The sequence below is a fragment of the Myotis yumanensis genome, unplaced genomic scaffold, assembly GCF_028538775.1.
Source record: "Myotis yumanensis isolate MYYU_CA2020_CCGP unplaced genomic scaffold, mMyoYum1.0.hap1 SCAF_9, whole genome shotgun sequence".
NCBI classification, from domain to species: domain Eukaryota; kingdom Metazoa; phylum Chordata; class Mammalia; order Chiroptera; family Vespertilionidae; genus Myotis; species Myotis yumanensis.
Genome location: NW_027223760.1, coordinates 52,117,501 through 52,132,858, shown reverse-complemented (window position 1 = coordinate 52,132,858; position 15,358 = coordinate 52,117,501).

The window sequence follows — 15,358 nt, the reverse complement described above, 5'->3', positions numbered from 1 at the left end:
TTCAATTGTTAAACAAATTAACTAAAAAGTTCATTGTCTAAAGCTTTTATAACAGGTATTGAGTCGGAAAAGGACCAGGTCTGGGGCACGCAGTCTGAGCCACCAGCAGCAGCACTAGGCGGGGAAGACAGCACATCTGACATCCTGCAGATAACGGGCTACAGTGAGTTCGCCAGAGTTTATTCTCCTGTTATAATGTATTGATTATTGTATTATTTTCCACACGAACAACTGCAGACCTACTTTTACCCCACCCTGTTCATTATGTTTTAGGGAAGAAAGATGTTAAGTTATTTTGAAAGAATTTGCATTGGCTATAGTTATGGAGTGGTGGGCAATATAAGCAGGGGCAGTTTTAGTATAGTTGTACAGTTCCAAAGAAGGCTACATTTACTACTCTCGATTGGTCTGGGGCAATCGTCCTGAAAGTTTATGCGTAAGCAGGATGCTGTGGCATCTGGTGGTTGGCTGCTTCTTTTTAGAGAGCCACCTGGAGATTGGTTCACAGATCCAAATCACACTCAGGAAGGGGAGCAGTCTTTTGTTGGTCCACAGCTATCGGCTGTGGATTACCCCTGCCTCTCTTCTCACTCTCTGGACAGCTGTAATTTGATTTAGGACCTCTCAGCATTTTTCTATCACAGTCATTAATATATGTCAATATTAAATGAATTTAACTTTTGAGATTAAAAATAAACCAAATGGGTAATGGCTAGCGTGCTTTATTAGTGTATAAATCCTAATGTAACTAAAGAAGCATAAGAGAGGTTTTTTTATTCAGTATGCTCATCACAATTACTTTATACTATATAACCACCTAAACATTTTTATAAAAAAATTTAGAAAATAAATTGACAATTTTTGAAAGCAAAGATAAAAATAACTAAAAACAGGATTTCCCCTCATATTTTAAGTAAGAAAACCACACTGGTTACTTTTATATTATTAATATGAAAAAAAGTAGTTTGGGAATTGTAGCAACCTCCTACTCTTATGAAAAAGTTTTTGAAAGTTTTAGGAATAAGATCCACTCCTTCTAAGCCTCTTTTTCTAAGATGATTTTAAATGTATAATGCATAAACATAATTTTATACTATATTTTAATAAAGTTATTTTAAACGTATCACTTCAATGAAAGAGGAGAACAGATAAAAAACTAAAATACTCCTAAATAATTTATTTGGGTATTAAATCACAATTGAATCTATAGTATGATAATGTGGATAGATTTTAAGAGCTAAATTGAATGACTAAATTTTGTCTCTTCAATTATATATGTATATATATGGGAATATTTCTTATTCTCCCCCCAGAAAATAATCATAATACAATACAGAACTGACACAAAATAATTAAAAAAGATAACAGCTTATTGCTTTATTAATAACTAAAGGCCCAGTGAACGGATTCATGCACTGGTGAGGTCCCTCGGCATGGCCTGTGGGGATCGGGCCAAAACCAGCTCTACAACATCCCTCGAGGGGTCCTGGATTGTGAGAGGGCACAGGCCAGGCTGAGGGACCCCACCCGTGCACAATCAGGGCCATGGAGGGACCACCGGAGGGCTCCAGGGCATGTCCAGCCTGTCTCATCCAGTCCTGATCGGCCGGACCCCAGCAGCAAGCTAATCTACCGGTCGGGGCCTCTGCCCCCTGGTGGTCAGTGCACATCATAGCGACTGGTCAAACAGTTGAACGGTCGGACACTTAGCATATTAGGCTTTTATTATATAGGATGGTCAGCTACTCCAAGCCAGATACCACTCTGGGTCCTGGAAATTCAACAGCAAGTGAAAACAAGTCCCCTCCTTCATGAAGCTTATAGTCAAGTCCCCACCATTAACTGCTACTGCATTTCTAATTAGGAAGCATTTTCTAAATAATTTTTATTTTTAAATTCAGCCCACCAGATAAAAATGTATGACACAGGCAGAAATATTTACTTTAAGGCTAACATGATTGCTGTTTGAAAACTGATTTACTCTATGTAAATTAATATAGTAGTTTCTCAGCTTCACAACTGAAACAAAGCTTTATTTGTGGGAAGAGACTAACCAATTAGAATTACTTGCATAAAATTCTTTGTTTCTTCATTTCATTTTGCCATAGGGAAAATGATTTTACATTCAAGAATCAGGAGCCACGCAGACAACTCAAACATAACATAAAGAGGTAAAAGAAAATGTGCCCAAAGCTCTGGATGAATTATAAAGAATAATGTAAATTTCATGTTTTGGGTTCCCAATATGGAAGAGTCTCTCACTCTTTCAAAAGCAGCAGGAGGTCTTGCAGTTGAATGAAGAAGACAAACACAATCATCCTACCTATTAATAACAGCTGTCAGTCTCAACATTTTAGGGAAAAATTGAAATAAAGATATAATACATACATATTAAGGGAATTATTTTTAGTTTGGGGACCTGCAATTTTTGTGTAAAAGTTAAAATGCACATTTGCTCTTTTATTTCCAATGAGAGAAAATCATGATTACAATCTGAAACCATTTTAGAGTATTTTTAAGCAAATATGCTTTTTACCCAACAATAATTCACTAAAATAGGCATAAAATAAAAATTAAAATAGATATATGGAAATTTATAAATTAAACAATATGGCAAGTTTTCCACTTTCCTATATTAACAAATGAGTTACAAATTTGTGTGACTCTATTGGTCTGTGCACTCATTATCACATTCAAGAATGAGTGCTACTGTTAAGAAAAAAAGTTCGTAAAGCTAGCCTCTTGCAAAAAAATTATATATATATATTCTTTTTTCATTTTTATCTCCATTTTTTATCTTTTCCAGTTTTGTTTCCCCTCCATTTTATACTGCTGTGGAATCTGCAAGTAATGCTCATGCTGGTGGCATAGGTAGCTAGATATTAAGGAAGGAAGCAAAGGGAGTGTGACATTAAGAAGCCTAATAAACTGGGAAGCAGAATCCAATATTGATCCTACTTTATAAGGCAGCTACAGCCTCACACACACCTCAGGGAACCACCCACTCATTCCTGGCAGATTACTGTGGGGGAGGGATAGAAACATAAAGGGAAAAGTCCTCTGTTGGGCACATGCGCAGCAGAAGCCAAGATGGCAGCCATAAAGGCCAGTCTTTCTAGCCTGGGAAAATGATCAGTTTGGATAAAGGGACTCCAAACCCCAGAAGATCTAGGCAATGGGTTGGTTAGGGGGAGGATCAGTGCCAGGCCACAGAAGTTGATTGGTTAGTTTGAAAGTGTGCCTGGTTTTTCCCGTGTCTCTCTCTGTCAGTAACATATGCTACCTTCCTTCCCCCCACCCCCCCAGCCCCACAACCCTCCTCTTCCCTCACTGGGTTTCTCTTACAGCAGCCATGTGGCCCTAGCAGCTGCCTGGGGCCCATGGCAGATCATGAAGGTCTGGGCACAGCACCAACTGGAGTGTATCCGAAAACAGACTAAACTTGCCAGATGAGAACAGAGACATCAACTGAACCAATGGCTCAGAATGTCTGGACAGTGGCCCTATTTCTGGCTCTGATGAAGACAAGGCTGGATTTTTCCACAGCAGGATGGACAAAGATGAGACACTGGGAACCCAGGGGCAGTCTCTGAATTTTCTTTTACAATGAATCCTACTTCTAAATCTCATCCTCCCACTTGTTAGTTCCCTAAATGCTGTTCGCCTGACTCCATAAAAGGACACCATTTCTACCCACAATATTTCCACAAGCAACAATGCCTCCACTCCCTTCTGTACATCCCTACTTCTCAATTCTTTTAATTTTGCACATCAAATAATACCTGCACAGTCTTTCATTCTCTCTGATCCTTTAACATGTCTGATATGCTACTGTCATATACATTTCGGAGGGAGTATCCTACGAAGCTTTAGAACAGGCTATGAATTTATGTTCACAGGAATCTGCACAGTGTCTCATCTCTCAAATTACTGCATCATTTGTAGAGGTGTAAGTAATGTTTTAATTTTCAAATGGTCTGCAAAGCCTTAGAAATGAAATTGCACTATCTGAGGCCAACTTGTAAATACATATAAATATTTCTCCTGCATTCTTAGTTGTGGATAGGCAGAAACTAACAAAGAAGGGAAAATTGAAAGGCAAAAATAGAATGGATTCTAATTTGTGCCTTGAATAATTGCAATAAGAAGTTTTAGCTTCCCAGTTTCCAGTTTATCTTGAGTTTTGTTTTTATATTTTACTAATATAATAACAGTATTTTTGTTCTTGTGGAAGGCCTTGTGTGCTGAAAATAATTTCAGAAAAAGATAGTATAATTGCCCTCAAGTCCCTTCCTTCTTCCTCCCACACCTTTTAATTAAACATATATATTCAGGTATGTGACATTTTAAAAGTATGAAATTTGCATTTCAATAAAATATCTTAAATTGTTTCTACTAAAGAGGCAATAAAAAATTTAAATCATTCAATATATTGTAATAGGAAGCTTCCCATGGGAGGAGGTAATAATAAGACAAAAACAATTAGAATTAATTGAATTATTGAGCAATGAAAGCAGATACAGGACTAGCGAACAAAATGTAAAAAAGTAGGAATATCAGTGTGCCCTCCAAGGAGGAGACTTTGCCATTCAGAAACTCAAGACATATCCAAAAGCATGCAAACTTATAATTTTTTAAGAGGGAAAGGAGACATTGTTTTGATAAGCTCAAATGAGTTGTCAAGATCATCAAGATCATCTAAATATCTTTGAATGTTACCTTAACCTCAATGATAAAATGGCTCAGAGCAAGTATACAACACTGAGTGATACTGTCCAGAAAACCCATCAATTGTATTTGCTTAGGTTATTGTTACTGCATCCATGTCATATTACTACATATGCTTCCATGCCACAAAATTTTTCTGTGGGCTGAAAATTTTGAAATTGTTTTTAATATCATTAATTTGTAGAACTAAGATATAAAGTATTATACATTTATATGTAAATAACTAAGTAGTTTCATTACTTTTAATGTAAACACTCTGCTAAAAAAGATGAGGACCAATATCCAAGTGCCAAGAAATGTGAAAACTAGGACTACCATGAGCACAGGTTTTCAGTGGTTTTTTAGACAAGTTCTTGTATAACTTGTTGTATATTGCAACCCAATCAGAACGAGTAATGAAGAGAATTTGATTTACAAAGATCTCATGATAAAATAAAAATAAAAATTTTGATACAAAAATCAAGAAAATCATAACTGTGAAACCATTTATAGTCACATAAATGTGCATTATTTGATTATCTCATAGGTGTGATATGTTGATTATCTATCCTATATAATAGAAAGTTAATATGCAAATAGATTGAATGGCGGAACAACTGGAACTGAACAACCGATCACTGTGATGTGCACTAACCATGAGGGGGCGTGTGCAGAACATGGCAGGCATTGGCCACGGCAGGGTGGTGGAGGTGAGTGGGGGCGCCAGACCAAGGTGGGGCACTGGTCGCTGTCATGGGGGAAAATTCTTTGCTCTCATGTGCCGTGGTCCTGCTGGGCTCTTGCACCTGCTGCCAGCGCTGGCCCTGCCCCGCTAGCCATCTTGTAATTAATTTACTTTTAATGTGCATGAATTCATGCACCGGGCCTCTAGTATAGAATAAAGACAAACAAATCCAGTAGCCCAAGTAAATGATAGCTAACAATATTTATCATTTGCTATTTTAGAATGTTAGGTTTCATTAGAATGTTCTTATATTTTAGTCTGAAGGGGGAAATTTACATTTTAGGAAATAAAAATTCATAACTAGGTTGAATTAAAACTGATTTCTCTAATAGAAATCTGGATAAAATATGGAGTCAAACATCTGTGAGTAAAACTACAGAAGAGATGGTTATGTAAATTAGCAAGAAGGCAGACTCAAAAGAAAAAGATGAGTGAGTAATAAAATAAGGAAGAATTATTAATAGCAAATACCTATATACTGCTCACTACGTCAGGCAATGTTGTAGCTTTCTGTGTGTGTGTGTGTGTGTGTGTGTGTGTGTGTTCCTTATAGCAAACCTATTATACCCAGTTTGCTATAAGAAAACTGAAGTGTGGAGAATTTAACTAACTACTCATCCTTGGTGCAGAGCTGGGTTCAAACCCAGGAAAGTGGTTCCTATGTATGTGATCTTATGTGCTGTAATACACCACCCCTGGAGTAACGGTATTAAAGAGGTTGTCTTCCAGAGAATTTAGCAAACCAAGGAAATAGAAAAATATAAAATAATTAAACATAACTTTGGGATTAGTTATTGAGACAAGAAAAATAGTTGATATCTCTCCCCTTAAAGCAATTCTAAAGTTACATTGGTGTCAAAGAAAGGACAGGCAACTTGTCCTTTTCTTTTGAAATCCAGTTTATGATGTCCAATGTTGTAAATATGCAGCAATAGCTGTGATCTATAAATATTTAATAAAAATTAAGTCATGAGTATAACTCAGACTAAATTCTAATTAAAAATATAAAGAAGATTGGTAGTTACTTTCCCCCAAAACTTCCAGATGGTGCTTAACCAGTATATGTAAGAATAGCATAATTTAAATAAAAGTCCACAAGCGATTTGTCATTTATAGCAAGCAGCATCGATAAAGATTCAATCACTTTATCACAGTCCTTTTACTAGATAGTATTTCTATAATTATCCACTTTACTATAAACTTTCTTGCCCCTGGTTTAATAATTCTAAAGTATTTTGTCTTTAAGGCTTTGAGAAAATTTAAGTAATATAGAAAGCATTCAGAGCATGAAAGAAGTTAGACTTAACTACAAGCAATGTAAGAGGGCTCTAGTCATCTTGTTAATATTCTACTCATGTGAAATAATAATCCAAAGGCAGGGTAGAAAGAAATTAGGGGAAAATCCCAACAAGTCGAGTGAGGAACTAGGAACTGACATCCTCTCACAGAGCCCCCGCCTCATGCATGATCAAAGGAAAGAGTTTATGGCAAAAAAAAAAAAAAAAATCCCTAAGGTGGTCTTGGAAGTCACAAAAAAAGGCCCCCTATCAACCAGAAGCTGGAGCCAGAATTTGGCATCACAAAACTTGGAAACAAATAAAATTCCAAGAACTAACTGACCACATCACTCAGCAACTCACATGCTATTTGGCCTGCGTGCACTTGGACACGTGCTCTTTGCTTCTTTCACAGCAGAGCCCACGCCCTGGCCTCTTTCTGTTTCTCCACCTGAATAAAAGATGCTTTGTTCTCACTGCGACCTGCTCTTGAAATCTTTCCGGGTCAAGTGAAGAACCTGGAGGTTGCCTGACACTTGAAAGATCCTGGATACCAAAACCGATAAAAGAGTTACAAGACAATGAAACATACCAACTGATATTCTTTATTAATACAGATGCCAAAATTCTAAAAATTAATTAGTAAATTGAATTCAGCAATATATTAAAAGGATAATACATTTCAAGGGGAGTTTATCACAGGAATGCAAATTTAGGATAAAAATCAATCAATGTCATTAACCATGTTAAAAACAACCAAAAATATGATCAGCTCAATATACTGAAGAAAAATATGTTATGAAATCCAACATACATCCCTGATAAAGGGCATCTTTGAAATCCTACAACTAACATCATATTTAACAGTAAGAAAATACATGTTTTATCCCTAAAATTAGAACAAGGTAACGATATCTGCTCTTTCCACATCTATTTAAAATTGTACCGGAATTTCTATCCCAATGCAAGTAAGCAAGAAAAAAAATGCATTCAGATGTAAAGAAACAAATAAAACTGTCATTGTTTGAAAATTATACTATTATCTATGTAGTAAAAGCTCCCAGAAGTACTATATAAGTTTAGTAATATTACAACATTCATGATTAATATAGTAAAATAAACTGTATTTCTATACATCACTAATGAATAATGTATAAGCTATGAAATAGAAACTTTATCTAAAAAACCGAACAAGTATTATGGAACTAAAAATTATGACATATGAATTCAAAAATTTATTAGATATGCTTAACAGATGATTGGATACAGAATAAAAAAGTATAAACAATTCCTCCTTTGCTCTGCCTATGGAGGTGCCAGCCATCTTCTACTTGGCAAACTTTGGTTACCTACCATTACGTTGGACAGTAGGAAGCAGATTTGGTAGCTGAATTAGGTTATCAATGAATTATATAGCCACCCAGATGCTTTGTTGCCAAAAATTTATGTGAGGGGCTGCGTTATTCAAGTCTGTCCCAGTTTAGCCATCAACACTGTTTAAATTAATTGGGTAATTGCTAAATCACAACATTGTTTTGAGCTACAAAAAAACCCACAGTTAGAGTCCCTCTGCTGCCCATTTTATTTTATTTTTTTAAATATATTTTATTGATTTCTTACAGAGAGGAAGGGAGAGGGATAGAGAGTTAGAAACATTGATCAGCTGCCTCCTGCACACTCCCTACTAGGTATGTGCCTGCAACCAAGGTGCATGCCCTTGACCAGAATCGAACCTGGGACCCTTGAGTCCACAGGCCAACGCTCTATCCATTGAGCCAAACCATTTAGGGCTCTGCTGCCTATTTTAAAGCACTGACCGCATTTCTAATCTAAGTAGTATTCTGGAGCCAAAAAGACTTAACTGCTATCTGAGAGGGCTACCTACATGCTGAGAATAATGAAATTAATAAAAAAAATCCTTTGGGGTTGAGTTCAAAATGTAAAATATCTTTCTATTTCTCTAGAATCCTCAAGGTGTCTTTTTTTTCCTCTGAAATTGTATCTGTATAAAATATTCAGAGCCAAACAAATACACAGTTTAGAAAGCAAAGAAATTCATTTTAATTAAAACAAGTGTATGACTTTTGCTTGTTTGTTCCTTTTGAAAAATTCCAATACTGACAATAAACCTTAAAATTCAGACTGTCTTATTTGTGACATTTGCTTTCATAAACCATGCACTTACCAGGAGCTAATCCTATAGAGAAACTAATCAATGAAAGTGTTACACAAATGGAAAACATATGATTAAAGAGGGGGAAGGCAAATCTCACTCAAAGAACTGAATATTATCATGAAATTGCCACTGAATGGAGATGTGAAGACTTCAAGCTCTGTTTAATTATGCCACTGAGTGGAATCCCCTAAGACCAACAAGAATTGAACAGCTAATAATCAGTTTGTTCTTTACTGACTACCAGTTAATCATGCCCCAAACACAACCCTGGTCCCCTCTCTAATTATGAATACATTTCCAGGCCTCCCCTTTAATCTCTACACTTTTTATGGGTGCACAAATCTCAATCAGCAAACCGTAAGCATGCCTATTACCGCTAGTGAGTGCCTTGAATGGCCTTCCTACTGTTTAGGAAGTAAATATTTACATCCTTTTGTGCCACAGTGGTAAACATTGGCTGATCTTATGAGGGGAAATGGGAGCATAGGAGGCATGTGTATGTCAACGTAGGGCAGATGCTTTCTAAATAAAGATTGTTTTTCTTTACAAAGTACTTGCCTTCTTAGAGAAATCTAGAACGTCATGTACATACTACACATACAAACACACTCCCACATAAGCAGAAAGAAAATATTGCTCACGTTTCTATCATAAAAAGAGAATCACTGGTAAGATTTGGGGGAGAAATATATGTGTCTCATGTATGTGCTTACTGATTTGTAAATAATATTACATTCTAGTGTTACAATTTAACCATATACACCATCTCTCGATATACTCCCTAAATATTTAACACTTAATACTTTATAAAGTATGTCTAGAAGAAATATAATTTCTTTTAAAGTGGTCTAACAATTTATTTTAATAGCTGGTAGCAATCATTTCATTTGTTTCTTTTTTGACATTATAAATAACTGTTTGGTACCAGAGAATTTAAAAATCATTTTATATTTATTATTATTTCCTTCAGATATAGTCAAAATAAATGAACTTAACAGTTGTTTAAATTTGCTCCCAAACACAAAAGTAAAAAAAGCACTTTAGCTTTCTGAACTCACATTGTTTATTTGATTATAATAATTTCCTCCTATAGACTTCTATATTTTTTTTCTCCATCTAAAAAATGTTTATTCCTCTGGATTTGTTAATAGCTCAGCTATATGGATTCTGAGTTCCATAGCTGCTACCACTTTTTAGTATTTTAACCCCAATATTCCACTTCATTCTGGAAACCATTTCCATGTAGTACACTTCTTCATTAGTTCAGAATTTGGTGGTGACAAATCATCTACTTAATATTTGCAAAATAATTGTCAATATCCTCACAGATACCAACAGCTATCAATTGAATGTCCATTGTTTACCAAAAAGTTTACAGCTACTTCCTATAATGCAGGTTTTATCATCTTTTTTTTTTCAGATGAGGAAACCGGAGTTCACAGAAGGTGAATAACATGCCCACTTACACCAGATACCAAACAGCAGTTTTTCCAACATAGATTTGTGACTCTAACCTTATGCTAACTTCACTGCATGACATATCCTCTTAGCCAGATAATTAACAATATAGTGGTTCAGGAAGATGGTAAGGCATGGGGAAATAAAGGTGGGGGGGTGGGGGTGTTAGAAGGTAACACACAAATTGAGACAGCAGACTGCAGATTCAAGTCAACCTACCTTTATTCAAGTTCTGCTATTTAGCAACTGCATAAAATTAACTTATATATCCTTCTTGGGTTTCAGTTTCTTTATCTATTAAATGGGGATTATGAGAAGTACCTTATAGGATTGCTATGAGATAATGGGTATATACTACTTTGTCTAATAACACATAGTAAAACCTGCATTATCTATCTATCTATCTATCATCATTAACATTATCATTTTCTAGCCTTTACTCTGTTATTGATTAAAATGTTTCATAATGCAAATTAGCCTGCATAAGAAAGCAAATAGGAATGGGCAGAGTTTGTTAGAAAAATAAATCCAAGTTATGCCAACAATGCTAAATGCCAGAGAACACAAACCCAGAATGGGATGGAATAGGGAGACCATGCAGTCCAAAATCCTGAACTAACGTTTGATGAGGGAGTTAAAGAAAGGTGTGAATTATTTTTCAATTTTCTAACTTCTTGACTAATGAAATTTGAATAATTAAGTTGTATGCTTTTTTTCTTATTTCCTGCATTTAGAAAATCATTTTTTTAACCTCTTAGAATTATTTTTTCTACTGATTCTTCCAAGAGGACATTTCTGGTGCTTCTTAGATAGCTGAAAAAGCATTTGCACTGCCATTGTCTTTAAAGGATGTATAAGGCAATTGAGTGGACACTGTGGTGCATCACCCAGCTCCCCACTCAGGATTCAAAGGCACTCATTCCCCCTGCTTCCCAAAGTGTTGGAGTTCCAGAACTCATACCTGAAATTACCCTCAGCCTAAGGACCTGCCTTGCCCAGTGGTGTGTCCTCTTCCTGGGCACAGTCAGCATCAGATGATCGGCTCACTGGGATAGAAGAGAGTTACATGCAAAAGCCCGGCCCCTTTGCCTCATCTGAGACAACTCTGAAGCCCCAGCCCTATTATGGAATTGGAAAGTTGAAGCCTGTGCTGCAACCGTGTAGCTGTTTACTTCTTCCCTCTGTTCAACTCTGCTTCCCTCACTTCTCACAGATGCTATTCCTGTCGGGGAGAGAAAAACATTTTACTCTACTCTTCTAGGTTCTTGTGGCTGGTCTAAGAATTAAATTGTCGTGACACGGATTAAGGAGAAAATAAAATTCAATGACACACATATGGGGCTCCATTAAGAATATGGGATCCCGCAGGCAGTCAGGTCATTGGGATTAACATGCCATTATGGACATGTAGGAGAAGGGGTAGGAGCTGGAACGTCAAAGGGGAGAAAGGCAGTTTACGTGGAGATGAACAAACAAATGTTTAGTAAACAAATGTGAGCCAGGCATCGCAGCGACAAAGGGACACAGAAGGAGGAATTGGGTCTCCAAGCCCTGCCTTGTTTTCCCAGCATACCTAGCCCATATTCTTTGTAGATTCTCCGGTCATAATGTTCTTCCTGGACCAGGCCCTTTATTTAAATTATTTTAGGCAGTTTGGGGAAGGTAAAACACCCTTCCTGAGTCTTTTATGTCTCAGGCATAATCAGCCTAGAATAACCCCCATGCAAATAGACATACTGTGGGGTAGCAAAGTCTTGCTCCCCTACATTCCCAAGATTATTTTCCAATAAAATTCTTGCATATAAATCTCAGAGCCTGTTACCTGAAAATCAAACCTATGGCAGGCAGAATAAAGTATTTTCATGACCTCACACTTTTACTTAAGATAAAATTACTTGTGTACTTAAGAATATTTAAGTTGTATTATCTCTGTAAGCTTGTGAAGGCGAAACAAATTTAAAAATATTGGAGGCTTAATTCTCACTGTTCAAAAAGAGGAAAGACTTTACCTCTTTTCTTATAGTACTTGCTTTATAAAATGTGTAATTGTAAGTCTTCTTTCTTTCTCTGCAATGTATGTAAACTTTTCAATTAGCCTCCTGCCTGATTGAAGACCCAGAAATGTCTTTCACAAAGGCCAGAGTGTCATGTCTTTGAAATGTAATCATCAAGGAAGACAGCACTCCTTTTTCCCAGTTTCTGTGGGCAGGTAGGCTAACTTTAGTGGGCTCCCTGTCCCAAGATGCAAAACTACCTTCAGTCATAAAGACTTAAAAAGTTTATTTTTCCTTTGGATAAAGCCAGTTTTCTAACTCTGATGCTAACCCTATCACCAGGTGAACTTAGGTTGAACTTCGTGCTATGAAGTCTTCCTCCTCGAGGACCAGTTATTGCTATTCTTGAGAACATGAGCTGTATTGGCTTGGCTATGCAAAGCAGTGAGGATTATTTCTGACTCAGCAGTGTCTCTAACAGATTGCTTGTGATGTGTATCACATCTGGTTTAATGGTTAGTCAATAACAAAATTGTTTTCTTTCTCTTCTACCTTGATGGAGAAGAGAAAGAAAACAATTATAGGTTGAGGAAACTTTGTTTTTAATTATTTCTCCCCAGTAATATTCCATGATCTTTAATGGATAAGGCAGCCCAATAGAGTCGGCTGCCTTGTCTGAAGGAGAGAACTGGCTACCTGAAGTCCTTTAGATATTATAGACATGGACTAGCTGGAGGCTACTGGCCTATCTACCATGGTGCTATTTCTTTTCCTATTCAGCCTAAAATTTCCAAAATTGGTCAATGTTCAATTCAGTCCCTAGGCTGACTCACACACCAGAACGTGCCCTCAGCTTAAGGAAGCTGCCTTGCCCAAGGTAGAGTCCTCTCCCTTAGCACAACCTGCATCAAATGATTGGTCACTGGGTGTGGGAGGGGTTATATGCAAGGAGAATTGTCTCCACCAGTTGAAATGTTTATAAAATCTGAGGAAGGTGCAAAGGCCTTTAAGTCCTCTCCTGATGACAGCTTTGTTTAGGCAAAGCTTCAAATACTGATGAAGAGGCTGTCCTCTCATGGTCATGACGAACAGCACTAAGTAATTACAGTTCTCTCTCTTCCTGAGCGGCGATGTGGCCTCAGAAACATTCTTTATACAGGATCACAGGTGCCCACTCCCAATAAATCAGCATTGGCTCTTGAGATGATTTATGGGCTTTGTCAGCTGGCAGCAGAGAAAGTGTATAAAGTCTACAATTTTCTGCTAATTCATGGCAGCAGCAGAAATGAAAGTACAGATAGACTGCCTGAATGAATCACAGAATGCCAGAGTTGAAAGCGAGCTGCTGGAGCCTCTATAAAATGAAATCTGTGGGTATCTCTTTCTAACTTCACATTCAATGACATCAACCATTTGCACCATGGGAATAGACACACATTAGCAATCAAAAGGTTGTTTTATTTTATTGTTGTTGTTTTCTTGCTTGTTTGTTTTCCAATAATCCATTTTCAAACATTTACCAGCACATCAGCGACTGAAAGCTATTTGAGAGTGAGGAACTCTGAAGGAGTGCTAAGACAAGGAAGACAGTGTTAGGGGATTAGATATCATGAATTTAGGATAATACTGTCAGGATAAAAGCAGGTTTTATTTTTGCCCTTTTATCATTTTCCATATTGGTCTTTTTAAAGTGTATATAAGAGTCTCCTAATAATGTTATTTTAATCATTAATAATCAAAATTGGAACAACTGTTGAAGATATAATAGTTATAACTAGATTTTAATAAGAAATTCTAACAAGTATTGGTTTGATTTGGTTCAGTGAACTGGGTACTTTCACAAGAATTATCTCTTGAATCCTTCCATAGAGGGTTCTTAAGGTCTTTGACTCCAATTAAAAATGGAGAAAAAAACAAACTCCTCAGGTAATGGAAAGGACCTGTCTCAAGTCACATGTCTAGGTAAGCTGGTAGAGGCTGTGGTTCTAACCCACTCTTGATTACTTGTAAATGATGCTTTTTTCCACATTAGTCCGATCTCTCTTTCTACTTCCTTAAGTTACAAAATCATAAAAGAACATGGTATTACCAGAGGAATCTCTTGAGTGGATAAAAGTACATGAAAAACAGAAAGGCAAAAAGCAAAACCTATACAAAGAATACATCTAGCCACGTTGGGTCGGTGTCTTTGATTTTAAAGTTGTATCTTTGAATGAACCTTTTCATATATTTAACAAAAAAAAGATATTGTATCTAAAGAAAAAAAGAATATATAGGAAATAATAAGTAAATAATCCATCTACACTAATAAAAGATAAACATGGTAATTAGCGTACGACCGCTACCCTTCCCATTGGCTAATCAGCATATCCTTATGCAAATTAACTGTCAGCCAAGATGGTGGCCGGCAGCAATGTACTGAAGAGAACATGAGGCTTGCTTGCTCCAGTGACTGCGGACTCCAACGTTCCCCGCCTGCTGCTGCCGGCCTCTTAGCTGCAACTCTAAGCAACTATGTACTATGTTGCAAATAAGCAGCTAAACAAAACCCCAGAAACCGGCTTTCATTCAGCCAGGTTCAGCCAGCCAGACCGCAACATTGTATCGATGTTTTCAACAGCAAGGCCTCAGAGCTAAAGCTGGCCCAGAATAAAAAAGAAAAAAAAGAAAAAAAGGAGCGGTTGGAAGCTTTAGTCACCTGCCAGTGGAAAACAGCCCTCAGCCCCTCACCCAGACTGGCCAGGCACCCCAGTGGGGACCCCCACCCTGATCCAGGACACCCTTCAGGGCAAACCAGCCGGCCCCCACCCATGCACCAGGCCTCTATTCTATATAGTAAAAGGGCAATATGCCTCCCGGCACCGGGATCAGCGGAGCAGCAAGGCTCTCGGCACCGGGATCAGCGTGATGGGGGCAGCACCCAAACCCCCTGATCGGCCTGTGGCTCTGTGTGTGACAGGGGGCGGGGCCACAACCTCCCTATCTGCCCTGCTCTGTTCGT